We start from the raw sequence: 15,076 nt of genomic DNA on the forward strand, positions 1-15,076 counted from the left end.
GCTCTGTCATTAACTATGTGGCTTCCCATAGAGTACTTCCTTTGAATTTAAGATTACTTATCTGCATCATGGCATTGCATCATATTATCCCCAAAATCCCTTCTGGTGCTAACCTTCTATGGCTACATGAAATGTAATGCACAAAACTAAAAATAATTCAAAAGTGGCTTTCAACTCCTGATCTGTCTGTGTAGAAAGGGATAACTAAGGAATTCTGGCTTTTATTTGACCCTGCCTCCTTACTTAGGAGGAATTTATAGTTTGTGCCAGATGAATAATAAAGAAAAAATTAATTCTGGACTGATAAAGACCTTATAGGTGTGTGCCATATTAAGCCTAAGCTTTCCAAGTTTTGTATTACAACTGAATCCACATATTCTGTGGATGCTCAATATGTTTCTAAATTCTGACAAATGCTTTATTTATTTATTTTATTATTTATATATCATCGATTAAGCCAGTTTGGTATTAAAAATACTTATTTTTTAAAGAATGTATTAAAATCTATTATATTAAGATAATTGTTATAATAATCGCATTAGTATAGCACTTAGCTAATAATAAACCATTAGCATGGTTTGCAGAAATCTTGGCATATATTGTCTCATCTGATCCTCATAATAATCTTGGGAAGTAGGTGCTATTATCACCCCCATTTTACAGACAAAGAAACTCAAACAGAGAAAATTTAAGTAACTTGCTTAAATTCACACTAGTAGTAAATGTCTGAGGCTTTAGCTGAACTCAGGCCTTTCTGACTCCAGGTCTGATGCTCTATCTGTTTATACCTCCAGATTGCTGACTCAGAATGCTAGAAGACATTGTAGACATACCTCATTTTATTATGTTTTGCTTTGTTGCATTTTAAAGATATCACATTTTTTCTAAGTTGAATGCTTGTGGCAACCCACAATCGAATAATTCTAATGGCACCATTTTTTCCAACAGCATGTGTTCACATTGTGTTTCTGTGCCAGTTTGTTAATTCTCACAATATTTCAAACATTTTTCTTTATTAATATATCTGTCATGGTGATCTATAATCACTGATCTTTGATATTATTATTGTAATTGTTTTAAGGAATCACAAACCTGCTGTATATCAGACAGCAAACAATTAATAAATTTTGCCTGTGTTGTGATGTTCTCTCTCTGCCTCACCTCTGACCTACCTATTCCCTGAGATACAAAATTATTGAAATCAGATCAGGTAAAAATCCTACAATGGCCTCAAAGTGTTCAACTGAAAGGAAGAGTCAATTGGTGTGATAAACTTTATTGTTGTCTTATTTTAAGAAATTGCCACAGTCACTTCAACTGTCAGCAGTCACTACCCTGATCAGTCAGCAGCCATTAACATCTAGGCAAGAGTCTCCACCAGCAAAAAGATTATTACTCACTAAAGACTCAGATGATAGTCAGCATACCTTTTTTTTTTTTTTAAGAAATAAAGTATTTTTAATTAAGGTATGTATACTGTTTTTTTAGAAAAAAGATATAATTCTATTGTATACTTAATAGACAATAATATAGCATAAACAACTTTTTATGCACTAAGAAATCAAAAAATTCTTGTGACTCTTATTGAGAGATTCGCAACATTGCTATGGTCTGCAACTGAACCCACAATATTTTCAAGGTATGCCAGTCAAAGATTATTAATTATCATACTTTTCAACAGTCAATCCTCTTTCATTTTCTTGTTAATATTAATATTAATTATATCAGTATTCCTCCAGTTGTATCAACATATAATTTGAGAATACAAATTGGAATCTCACTCTCTATTTGGCATTAATACCTCTAGTTCTCTGAGATATTTCTTGAATCCAGTCTTTCTATAGGCTTGAACAAGGCCCTAAACTACTTTCATAAAATCATAATTTTAGACCTGGAGGGGACCTTAGAAGCCACTGAAATCCTTTAATTTTATAGTTAAGGAAACTTGGGCTGAAGGAAATTAAGTGACTTGCCCAAGTTTACACAATTACTAAGTTATCTGAAGAGACATCTTAACTCAGGTCTTTCTGATTCCTCCAAGTGGAGGAATATACACTATTCAATATACACTAAAATATTTTGCTTTTTCTACTTCAAGGTCCCTTTATGCAGTCCTTCATATTCTAGATTCATACTTCTCCAATGTAGCTAAAAACCATTAATGAGCCCTCTTCCTAAAACACTTGTTTTAATCCTGTAACTTCCTTTCTAAAACGGCCTTCTTATGATCTGTGATGGAATGATGTCACTACTAAATCTATACCCTAAACAGATAAAAGAAAGATAAAAGATTATATATACATACAAAAATATCTGTAGTAGCCCTTTTATAGTAATAAAGAAGTAGAAACTAAGGATATTTATCAAATGGAAATTAGGTGAACAAATTATGGTATGTAGATTTAATGAAATACTATTATGTTGGAAGAAATTAAGAAAGATTATTTAAAAAAAAAGCCCTTGAAGATTTATATGAATTGATGTGGGGTAAAGTGAGCAGAACCAAAAGAACATTTTATGCTATAATATCGATATTAAAAAAAGAAACAATTTTGAAATACTTAAGAGCTCTAATCTATCTTGACACCAGAGGAATGAAAATGAAGAACAATGCCCACTTCATGGTAAAGAGATTATTAAATAGTCTAATAGACAATAAAAGAAACACATTTTTTCTGTAAATTGCCAATATGTAAAATTGTTTTGCTTGACTAAAATAGAACTATGGGACTCTAAGTCCAAGGGCAGAATGAAGACTCATTTCTAACTTTTAACCCCTAATATAAGCCTGAACGGAATAAACCAGGACAGAAAGCCAAATCCAAGGGGGCCTAAAAGTTTATCACTATGAACCTAGAGAACCTCTCAGCAGGCTAACTATACCTTAGTCCAGCAGTCATCTATAGATACTCTATAAAAATCTACTATAGTGATAGGGAAGTTCGCATCACAAACATATAAGACAATGACTTGAAAACATTTACAAACAAAGCCTGAAAGAAAGATTCAGATTGGACATGAGACTAACAAGAATTCCTAAAAAAAATCTGAAGAAAAAATTTATAAGAGCAAAAAAAATCAATTAAGAACTAAGAAATGAGAGCAATGCAAGAAAATGATGAAAAGAGAAATAATAACTTGGTAAAAGAGGTACAAAAATATTGAAGAAAACACTTTTATATCTAGTGTATCACATGCCCTGACACATAAGAACTTTTTTTTTTCTTAAAGAAAGAATCATATGCAATCCCCAATCTTCTTCAACCAATTACCTAACAGTTATGTCATGCTGCATTGTTTCTTAAACTCTTTATTCCAGTTAAGTAAACCAATTAACCTTCACTGGTACATGCAGACTGTTTTTGCCCCCAAAGTCTTGCCTAGCTCAATTCTCAACCTCAAATCTTTTATTTTCTTTCTCTACTTACTTGTAAGTTCTCTTTTAGCAATAGTGCTCCAAAATCTCCTGCATGCAGACACTAACTTATGACTTCCATAATTATTCTACCCTTGTAGTACCTATAGACTTATTGAATTCAATTTGACAAATATTTACTGTCTATTGCATTGTAGGCTCTGTGATTAGAGAGCTATAAAATTAGAGTTTAGTTTTTACAAAAACCTATCTCATTAGTTTAAAATGCTTTTATTATTTTATCATTATGTTTTGACCAAAAATTCATTTAGATAATCACTTTATTTGTCAAATATATGAACCTTAAAAAAAGACTACCATGAAGATAACTGCTATTTATATATCAACACCTATCACATAAATTAATGAAATAGGGGTAGTGTTTGGATAGCTCTGTTGGGACTAAAATTGTCTACCTATAATAAAAGAGACAGAGGCAGAATTCTGAACTAATGACACTTTATTAAAGAGTATATAATGAAATAGATTTCAGACCTTTCTCATGATCTGTGGTTCTCCCTTCTTTTGGGACCTTGGCTTTATAGAGTTTGAAACCCAAATATGTAAAAGAAGCATGTTGAGGGACAAAAATGACATATCAGTAGGGGGTCATAAGTTGGATGAAGCTTTGGGAATCCCCACTGATTATGATGGACAAGAGAGAATAGTTCTAAGATACAAAAATAAGTTGAGGAACTTTCCAAAGCGTCTTGGCATCCCAGCAATGCTGGGTTTGGACATAGAATTTGAGTAAAACAGGATGGAGATATCTTTGCCATTTTTGTGATTGTGCAAGTGAGGTTTCATAATTTGATAAACAAGTAATTGAACATTCCATCAAAGTTTCAGGCCCACTATAAAAATCTCTCTATCACTGTATGATTTATGTAAAACATCAAACTGATTAATACTGATTAGGATGGAGAAAGTTTTTTTCTCACAGCCTCATAAGCTCTCCAGACTAAGTCAACACATAGTCTGACATTTGTGACTTCATTGTAGAGGTGGGCATAGGGAAGAAGGAGAAAAATATAGTGGAACGTGTTGTTCAAGTGTGTGAAGGGAAAGGCATAGATAACCACTTCTTAAGGAAGTTTAATAAAAGCAAATTATTTGCCACAACAAAGAGAATAACAACAACAACAACAACAAAAACAATAAAACCAGTAAACTGACTTAGGCAGCAAAAACAATTTCCATGCCAGGAATAAATACACATATATACATAAATATAAACACACACAATCTTATAGAGGAAAATGGTGAAAGACTTTAAAAAGTACTGTCTTATAAAATAGCAAAGCTTGGTAAGAAAAGGTCAGCCCAACAGCAGGATGAGGACAAAAAGCAGATTAAAAATGGAAAAGATCTGTAGTGGTTTATATAGAAAACTTTTTAACATGTCCTATGAGAAAGTAGAAATAGCACTGCTAAGGAAAATATAGGTAAAAAGAGATGCTGAATGAAAACATACACAGAATGGGCCCATACTGGAAATGATGTAATTTTGAGGGTATTGATTGTTAGATATACAAAAAGGGTAAGAATACTAGATACTTGGGAGGTGATAGTGGAATTATGGGTCTTATTACTTCAAAAAAGACAATTGAATAAGATAGCAATAACAATCAACCAATGTGCTTGCTTTCATATACTATAAATTCTTTGTAAGAATAAATTATGTATACAACGTTCTTCTTTGATGACATCATCTTTAAAGTTATATAATTGACTGATGAGTATAGAGATTAAAATATCCCATTATTTACTGATCATAAAAATGTATTTGAGAGAGAGGCGGAGTCAAGATGGTAAAGGCAGGAACTTGCCCAACCTCTCCCCCAAACTACTCCAAATTCCTTTAAATAATGACTCCAGGCAAATTTTAGAGCATCAGAACACCCCAAAAGATGGAGTAGAACATTTTCCAGCTGAAGGTGGCTTGGAACTTAAAAGATTTGTGACATCAGGCTAGGAGTCCAGCATGCAGACCTAGCCCCAACCCAGGCCTGACCTCTGAATCAGCAGCAGTAATGGTGGCTTTTAGACCCCTCAGCCAAGAGGCACCAAAAAGGACCTGGAACGTCAGCAGCAGAAGGTCAGTCTATGGAACCAGAGTGAAAAGCCTTCATGCAATTCCAATGGTCTGGACCCTAATGGGACTTCTGGATAAGTAGCGGTGCTGAAAGCTTCTGGACCTCTCAGCCCAGGGACACCGGGGAGAACTCAGAAGGTCAGCAGAGAGGTTTTGTGGCTGGGAGTCTGGTATGCAGTCCTTGTGCAGCCCTGGCCAGGAGAACCCCAGCCCTGGCCAGTACACTAGCTCTTACAGCTATTGTGGGGTGGGAACACACCTAATAGCTCCAGGGCAGAAAAGAGTGCTTGTGCTCATATTCTTAACAAAATTTCCAAAAACAGCTGCACAAAACCCCTGAAGCTTGGAACACTGTATCCTCAACCCTGGAAACAGAACCCTACTTAACAAATTAGAGTTAAAGCAGAGTAATAGGTTAGGAAAATGAGCAGAAAACAAAAAAAAAATTCTGACCATTGAAAGTTATTATGGTGACAAGGAAGATCAAAACCATGCACTCAGAAGATAACAAAGTCAAAGCTCCTACATCCAAAGCCTCCAAGAAAAGTAAAAATTGGACTCAGCCATGGAAGAGCTCAAAAGGGACCTTGAAAGCAAGTAAGAGAGATCATGAAAAACTAGGGAAAAAATTGAGAGAAGTGAGATACAAAGATACAAAAAACTAATGAGGAGAAGAATACCTTAAAAAAGCAAAATTGGCCAATTGGGAAAAGAAGTACAAAAACTCACTGAGAAAAATAATCCCTTAAAAATAGAATTGAGCAAATGGAAGCTAATGACTTTATGAGAAAACAAAATACAATAAAGCAAAACCAAAACAAAATGAAAAAAATTAGGAAAAAAGTGTGAAATATATCATTGGGAAAACAACTGACCTAGAAAATAGATCCAGGAGCGAGAATTTCAAAATAATTGGTCTGCCTGAAAGTCATGATAAAAAAAGAGCCTGAACATCATTTTTCAAGCAATTTCTTTCAAGCAATTATCAAGAAAAATTGTCCTGATATTCTAGAATCAGAGGGTAAAATAAAAATTGAAAGAATCCACTGATCACTTCCTGAAAGAGATCCCCAAAACAAAAGCTCCCAGGAATATTATAGGCAAATTCTGGAACTCCCAGGTCATTGCAAGCATTCAGAAAGAAAGACTTTAAGTATAGTGGAGCCACAGTTACGGTAACACAAGATTTAGCAGCTTTTACATTAAAGGACCAAAGAGCTTAGCATATGGCATTCTGGAGAACAATGGAGCTAGGACTGCAACCAAGAATCATCTACCCAGCAGAGGAAAAGGTGGTCATTCAATGAAGGAGAGAATTTTCAAACATGTGATGAAAAGACCAGAGCTGAATGGAAAATTTGATTTTCAAATATAGGATTCTGGAGAAACATAATGAGGTAATCAGGAAAGTAATACCATAAGGGACTTAATAAGGTTTATCTGTTTACATTCCTACATTGGAGAATGATTCTTTGTAACTCATTATAACACTCTCGTTATTATGGAACTTAGAAGGAGTGTTTATAGATAGAGGGCATGGGTGTAAGTTGAATATGAAGAGATAATATCTTTTTTTAAAAAATAATGAAATTAAGGGATGAGAGAGGAATGTATTGGGAGAAAGGAAAAGGGAAAAGTGGAATGATACAAATTATCTACCATAAAAAAGAGGCAAGAAAAAGCTTTTATAGTAAAGGGGAAGGTGGGGGAAAAGGGTGAGTGAACCTTACTCTCATCAGAATTGGCTTAAATAGGAAGTATTTAATAAGAAGTAACACACATACTCAATAGGCGTATGGAAATCTATCTTACCCTGCAGGAAAACAGGAGGGAAATAGTATGTGATAAATAGGATAATAGGATATAGTGGGCATATTGGGGGAAAGAGAGGTCAGTAGTAAAACACTTTTGAGGAGAGACAGGGTGAAAGGAGAGAGAGAATAAATGGGGGAAAATACAATTAGCAATAGTAAGTGTAAAAAAAATTCAAAGCAAGTGTCTCTGGTGGGATATTTTTGTTCTCTGGGAAATGATGAGAGGATGCTTTCAGGAAAAACTACAACAACAACAACAACAAAAAAACAAACCTTATTAAGTCCTCCATGAACAAAGTGAAATATACTGTGTACAAAATAATGACAATGTTTTGGGATGGCCCGCTGTAAGTGATTGTTATTCTCAGTTGTACAATCATCCATACTAGTTTGAAGGACTTAAGGTGAAAAATCCTATCCATACTGAGAAAAGGAACCGATCGAATATGAATACAGATCGAAGCATTCTCTATTTCTCTCTCCATCTCTCTCTTTATTTTTAGCTTAATTTTTCTTGAGAGTTTTTATTTTCATCAGGGTGGGAGATCTGTTTTCTTTCACAACTTGGCTTTTATAGAAATGTTTTACATAACTTCACATGTGGTTTCTTAATGGTGGGTGGAGATAAGGGAGAAAACCTAGAACTAAAACATCTTAAAAACAATTATAAAAATTGTTTTGAATGTAACGGGAAAATATTAAATAATTTAATTTAGAAATGCTTTTAATAGGTGGGAGGTCCTCAAGTGTAGAACACTGTATATATTCTGATTTTCTTGGTTTCTTCTTCATCATCTCTTCCTCTTTTTCTTTTAAATTGTTTTTTGTTACATATGATAGTTCTTTGTGAGGGAGAAATTTAAAGGGAAATTTAGGCATCCAAAAACAAATGAAACAAACAAAAATATATATTTTAAAAATAAATTTGATTAATTAGAGGAAAATACTGAACTAAATATATCCTTTCAACAAAGTATTTCCCAAGCTTCCAGTCTGGTCCTCAAAGTCATTAGCTAAGGAAACCATTCCTGTCAAGAAAAGGTTATCTCAACTAATTGCAAACCATTGGGCTGATAAGCCAGCCTAGCTGAAGTAACAAGGCTCCTTGAAGGAGAAACAAGAGGTAGCATGTGTTAGCTAAGACAATTAGCTATCACCCTTGACCACCATCTCCTCTTATATCCAAAGGTGGCTGCCTAGGACCCTGAAACCAAGAGCCTTGGAATACCCATGCTTTTGCCATAGTGTCTTCATCCATCAGGGAAGCAACACCTTAGGAAGATGTAGCCTGTACTATAACTACAGCTATGGAACACCTAGGAAATAAAGTTCTTTTCCCAAATCCTTGGTATTGTCAAATCAGTTTGTGGAAACTAATATGGTTTTATCAGTGGAAATGACATCAAAGAAGAAGCATTTACATCTGTTTTGCTATTTCACCTCAAGTACCATGAGACCTTTCTATCTGATTTGCAACTGAAGCCTTCCAAATGTGTTCTACGACTAGAACTCGAGCTCTTTGAGGCAGAGATTTTCTTATTTTTCTATTTGTATCTTCAGCACTTAGCACAGTGTTTTACATATGACAAGTATTTAACAAATGCTTTTAAAATTCATTCTTATTCATTCAAGCATATGTTTAAATCATATATGATTCCTCAAGAGATGCCTATTTTCCAGACTGAGATGCAATTATGTGGATAAGCTACAGAGCTGTTCCATCAATACAAGCATCTCGGGCAGACAATGTGGTTAGATAATGAACTAGTTTCAGAACTGAACAGGAGGGGGAGAGTGGGATTAATCACCTTTGGGAAATTTTACAGTGCAATAACTCCATATTTCTGCAGGAAATGATAGAACATTTTTTAAACATTGGTCTCCTTTTGATGATGCTACATAATTGTGTTGTGGAATATTACAGTCTCTGAAGTATTAAAATAGTTGATCATTCAAAGCACAATCAATGAAAAAACCATGCACAGACAAGCTGCATTATGTTACCACTGAAAAATTGTATAGGAGAAGTGGCTTAAAGAACAACATCAAAGAACTGCATAACTGGAAATGCAGTGGACTCGTTAAGTGGAGAAAATGAAGAAAAACTGATTTCCACTGGTTTCCAAGCAAATTCCAGGGAACTAGAGAAAATGGGTGGGATAGATCTCTGTGTTGAACTGAGCTTGGAAGTTCTTGCTTAATATTAAACAAAATAAGATGCTTGTAGGTCAACACTTGACAAAAAAAAGATTTATTTAGCTATAGTAGAAGAAAGTAATTTAATAAGCATTGTCATTGAAAATCTCTCGAGTTATTTAAGTTGACTGAAGCACCTGTTCTGATTATGATCCTTTAAATCAGAGAGCCCTCAGAGCTCCTTGCAGCAGGTTGGAGGCCCTTGCAATCCACATCCTCTTCTTGCTAATATGTATAACAATTTGCTTAGTAAATTTGAATACTGAGAGGTCAAATGCTTTATTTGCTCAGTGTCAAATAGCAAGTATATGTCAAGAGATGAATCTTGAACCCAGGACTTCTTCCCTCAGATTTCTAATTTTCCTCTAGAAAAAATATATCTGTAGGATAGTGTTATCAAAATCAAATAGAAACAGGGTCATTAAACCATAGAGAAGGATTCATAAGGACTACATATTTAAAAATGACATATACATCATTCATTTCTTGTTGCATTTTACTTATTTTAAATATTCCCAATTACATTTAAATACTGTAGGCTTCAATGCTGTAGACTCAGAGCCCCCAAACCCACAGAACCAAGTATTTGACGACTATATTCAGAACACTAAAATAGAGACTTTCAAGTTAACATCATATGTTTTTTGGATCAGGTCATTTAACTAGTCAGAATTAACCAACCGATATTGAGAATCGAAATATCTATTAACTTGGGAGACTCAAGGCACAGGTTGTTAATATTTGTTCTTGGTAGCCTAAATACAGAGCATCCATCTAGAACTCAGAGGGCTCTCTGATACATAGAACACATGTTGGCACTTGACATTTTGCTTGCTTGGTTCAATTCACAATCTCCAAGGCTTATCATCACTCAATATCATTCTTTTGCTATGGAAAAATATATCTTTTTGTTAACTTTAATGACTTAGAAGTATAATCTACCAAAAAAACATTAGCAGGTTTGTAAAATGGATAGAAATTGAGGTTAAATAAATCTTCAGCCTTCTTCAAATCTTTCAGTCTAGTAACCCTGTCAAAAAAAGGAAATGTACCATTGGCTAAGTGGATATGTATACTGTTTTCAATTGTAATTTCCTTTCTCTAAAGGCATTATTTCCTTTTATGCCTTGGGAAAATATTCAGTGAACTTTCTTCCTATACTTCTTAGAGTCATACACAATCAGAATAGAGAGTCGTCTAGAGAGCATCCAAGCATTTTAGCTTGCCCTGTAATTTTGCCTGATTCTAGTAGAGTGGTTTCTGTGACAGCTAAGAAAGCCCTTTATTATTTGAAGCTAAGATGAAATGTGTGGCTTGGTCAGTTTTCTTCCTCTTACTGATTAAAGTGTAGAGTATAAGGCACTTTACCATTCAACTGGGGATGTGGGGAGTTCTTTCCTTGTCATTTGTATAATGGAAGTATTGTACAACAGCTTGGTAAGATGGTGTCTCCGTGTGGAGAATGCTAGGGAGCTGCTTCTGAGATGTAACCAGATGGTACAACTGGGCCTGGAGTCAGGAAGCCCTGAATTAAAATTTGGACTCAGATACTTAGTGTACTGGGTAAGTCACTCAACATTGATCTCAGTTCTTCAACTGTAAAATGGGGATATCTGCCAGAGTAATGGGGGTCAAATGAAATAATATTTTTAAAGTCCCTTACATAATAGGCGTATAATAAATGTATGTTTCTTTTTTCTTGGAAAATTATGGTATTTTGCAAGGAAAATGTGTTGGAGATACCGAAGCATATATCAACATTCTGTCACTGGTTTCAGTGGGCTAACCATATGTTGAAAAGGAAGTTTTTTGATTGAATGTAAAAGCATTTAAAAAAGATTTGTCAATTTCAATCATGGTCTCATTTTGATCTCTTTTGCTTTTGGAGGATTTTGGTAATGGCTAAACTCATGGCATCTGATGAAGGGAGCGGATCCCCAACATTGGGAGAACAAACCATGTGCATCCAGAAGTCAGAGCCCAGGCCAGGGTTAGCATCCAGTATATCACTGATACCTTGGGGAGCAAGAGATGGTCCTTACTAACTTTTGGAGCTTTAACCCAATGGAAGGATTCATGTAGTAATTCTACTGCATGAACTAGTGGGAGCAGTGTTATGTAGGAAGAAAAATAAATTGTGAATCTGATTCATTCCTTTATTTCCTCAAACCTAAGAGACCAAGAGAGTATGTAAGGGGGATTACACTCCCAAGGTATAGGGTCAAATATTTGTAATTTGTTCTTGCCATATCTGTGAAGTAAATATTCATTTATAAAAGTCAATTGATATTAAGTGGTAAAAGGAAGCTGGGGTGCTAGTTCTCAGGTTCCTAAAATTATGGAAACACAGCTGATGGGGACTTGAGCCAATGACAGAACAAGAGACATTTATAAATATCTCAGAACATCCTACTGCCCAGAGTTGAAATGTAATAGCTTTGTCCCTGAGGGAGTGTAGCCAGAGGTGACCACATTGCACTGGATATCAAGTCAGCCAACAATGTTCTTACTATGATGTGCAATACTGGTATTACCAAAAATGTTTCTTAGCAAAGTTTCTTAAGTGGTTTCCTATTCTTCTGATCAATATCCATATCTCTCTTCCTATTTTCTTTTGAAGTGGTTCACTTTACCCTGTCATCTCCTTGAGCACTGGTATGATTGATGTTTCTTTCTCTACATTAACTCTTACATGACTTGTGTCTTATACACTCAGATCCTGTTCTGTACCTTCCTAGGAGATAACTGGTTAACTGATAAAGTACCATTGGTAGATAATGAATTTACTTATCACCTCAGCTGGAAGTGTTTATATTTTACTTAAAGGATCATAAATTTTAAGGCAAAAGGAAGTCACAAAATTTTCTAGCTGGACTTCCTCATTGAAAAATTAAGTAATGAAAGGATGAGAGAGATCAAATGATTTGCCTAGAATAACAAAGATAATATGTAACAAAGCTGGGATTAGTACCTCTGACTATTAGTAGTGCTCTTTTTCAGAATTCCTTAACCTCTCAAAATGAATTGTTGCATGGATATAATTTGAAGCAACATAATAGCCTGTGGATAGGAGAGATCCTTTGAAGCATCCCTGAATTATATTTAGAGAGTTATCAACTACTTTGTCTTCAGGGAAGACATTTTCACATTGAAGAATAGTTAAAACATCTTTCTTGAAGTTGCGACTCAAGTGAAGAGAAGGATAGGAAAGAATTATCAGGCAACATTTTGGGAACCTAATTCTGATCGAGGTCCCTATTACAACAACTTACAGGGGTCATTGAGAAAATTCAATTAGTTAATTTCCAGGGATACACAACCCGGGTGGGGGGTGAAAATGGAAATTATTTATAGAATACCAGCTCAAAAAATTTAGAGGTCTTTGATCTAGATTCTTACCATGTTATACTATACTTCTACAATTTATGTCTATATCTATTTCATCTTTTTTCCCCAAATGATTTCCACATTAATCTTTTTAGAACATTACTTTGTTTCATCAAGTCTTCTCTGTTTGAGAAATATTATTACAAGTATAAACATTGCTGTCTGACTTTTGAGGCACTCTAAAATCAGGCCTGAAGAGTCAGGAAGATCTAAGTTCAAATTCAGCCTCAGACACCATATAATTTAACCCAATTGCCTCAGCTTCCTCACATGTAAAATGACCTGGAAAAGGAAATGGCAAACTCCCATCTTTATCAGGAAAACCCCATGGACAGTATTGGAGCATTATCTTTTAAAGGTTCACAAAAGACTGGACGCAACTGAAGGATTGAATAACAACAAATAATCAGGCTTGCCCCATCTAAGATGACTCATAGCAGTCTCCTATCACATCTCATGCACCATAGGCCCTTGTTCATTTGTATCCATAATGCTTTCTCTCTTACCTTCTCCTATGCAATTCCTACCCAGTTTTCAAAGTCCAGCACAAATTGCATGTCTTCAGGAAGCCTTCAAGCCTTTTGTTTCTGCTTCCTCCTTGAACTACTATTGCATTTAAAATTTGGATTATAAAGCTTAACATTTATCTGCTCTCTGGTGATTTCATATACATTTGTTTTAGATTCCCAAATAGAGTTAAAAGTCCTTCAGGCATGAGCTGAATCTTACATCTTTTCTTTATCCCCTACATGTACCTATTTAGTACAGTGCTGAACACAGAGCTGGTCCTTAATCAATATTTGTCAATTGAAGTATTTACTTTGCTGTTAACTAGGGAGAGATAGGGACGTACTGTCTAAAATTGTGTAAAAAATATCCCCAAATGGATATTTCTGAGATAGGATAAAAAATTCCCATTATATTGACCCCTTAGAAATTAATCCATCACTATTTCAAAGTAATTTAGATTTTTATTCTACATTATGCTTCTTAGTAATGATTTTGTCTCAGTATTCATCTCTTTTTTCTGTCAGTTTTTCAGAATCAAACTGTGCTCTTAAAAGCCCAGAAACACAAACTATAATCTACCCTTGTCCACCAACTCACTACCAAATAAGCTCATCCTATAAGCCTAGGATAATGCGATTTTATTTAACCTCTTCCTGAAATACAGTGAAAGGATTACAATTGATCCCTTGTTTTCCTACTGTTTTTCTGTCAGATCTCTTCCCTATGCTGCAGAGACTAATGGTGCCTTTCTGGAATATCCAGCACTTTACAACATATTAGATACAACTTTACAACATATTAGATAAATGTATGTCTTATTCATTTCTATTCTTACTTCATGGCTTCATATTTTCCTTTCTTTTTCTTTCTTTCATATTTTCTTCTAAGTTCTTTAACTTGGAACATTCCATTCCATAGTGAGCCTCTCCACTTAGGACTCTCAGTGTTATCCATTGCTCTTAATATCTAACTGAAACTAGGACAGGGACTCAGAATGTTCAACCTTGATTTCTTGCTTTGAGTAACCCATGTTATATTTTGCTTCTGGCCCCAACATCTAGTTAAAAAGATAACTCTAATTCCCTTGATCTTCCTGTGGACTTTCCAGTGGCCCTAAGTGACTCTGCCTACAGATGGCCCTGACAATTTCCTGATGGAAGAAAAGAAACCTATTATTTATTGAATTTTGTTTTTCTTAGGAGTAAACATGTAAAAATTATTCTTAAGTGTGACTACAAGCTCTGCAAATTGCTAGTCAAACACTACAGAAGATTTAAGCAAAATACAAATAGTTATTCAAGTAGAAATTTTTTATTCAATGCTTTGCTTTTAGCCCTTTTTTGTTACATGGTATAGAACAGTTCCCCAAAGTGATAATAACAAGAATACAATAATAACAACAATTATTATTTTAATTATTTTTTTGTCCATACGGGTTAATCCTTTGATGGAGTTATCCAAAACATCTAGGTGTTACTAGAAAGGTAGCGATAGTGGGTGGCTGGAGAGTTCCTGGGTGAGTAAAGCAAATCACATAGCGCTATTAGTGTCAGTAGGGCATTCATGCAGCAAGATGGAAGGGCACAAGACACTGTGTCAGGACTCTGGAACACTGTTCATTTTTTGGACTCTAGGACTTGGAACACTGTCTGACACAGG

This window comes from Antechinus flavipes, chromosome 1 (genome assembly GCF_016432865.1).
Source record: "Antechinus flavipes isolate AdamAnt ecotype Samford, QLD, Australia chromosome 1, AdamAnt_v2, whole genome shotgun sequence".
NCBI lineage: Eukaryota > Metazoa > Chordata > Mammalia > Dasyuromorphia > Dasyuridae > Antechinus > Antechinus flavipes.